This window comes from Etheostoma spectabile, chromosome 23 (genome assembly GCF_008692095.1).
Source record: "Etheostoma spectabile isolate EspeVRDwgs_2016 chromosome 23, UIUC_Espe_1.0, whole genome shotgun sequence".
NCBI lineage: Eukaryota > Metazoa > Chordata > Actinopteri > Perciformes > Percidae > Etheostoma > Etheostoma spectabile.
The window spans coordinates 3,909,420-3,909,678 of NC_045755.1; the positions used below are offsets into that span (position 1 = coordinate 3,909,420).

At 45.6% G+C, this 259-nt stretch overlaps 1 protein-coding gene across 1 annotated transcript in view; it reads right to left on the reverse strand.

The window, feature by feature from the left end:
- Positions 1-259, reverse strand: part of LOC116673460 (plexin-C1-like) — a 6,776-nt gene that overhangs the window by 302 nt on the left and 6,215 nt on the right. The gene's annotated exons all lie outside the window — the stretch shown is intronic.

The following is a 259-nucleotide window of genomic DNA, read 5'->3' on the forward strand; positions in this document are numbered from 1 at the left end:
AATGCAGGGGTGTTGTTTTTCTTCCTCAACGCCCCACACCTCCAACTCTGCCATGGTCATCTCCAGTTTGTCTGCCTTTTTCTAAAGTAACAACCGAAACAAACACTGTCCTTTTATGTTTTCATGACCTATATTTGTGCATGTGTCCTAAAAACATGCATTACCTGTATGGTGATGCGCACACTGTTTCCTGTCCATGTGGATGTGAAGCTAGTGAACTCGGGCTCTGGATAGTAGGTCATTGTTGGCAGGCAGGCCA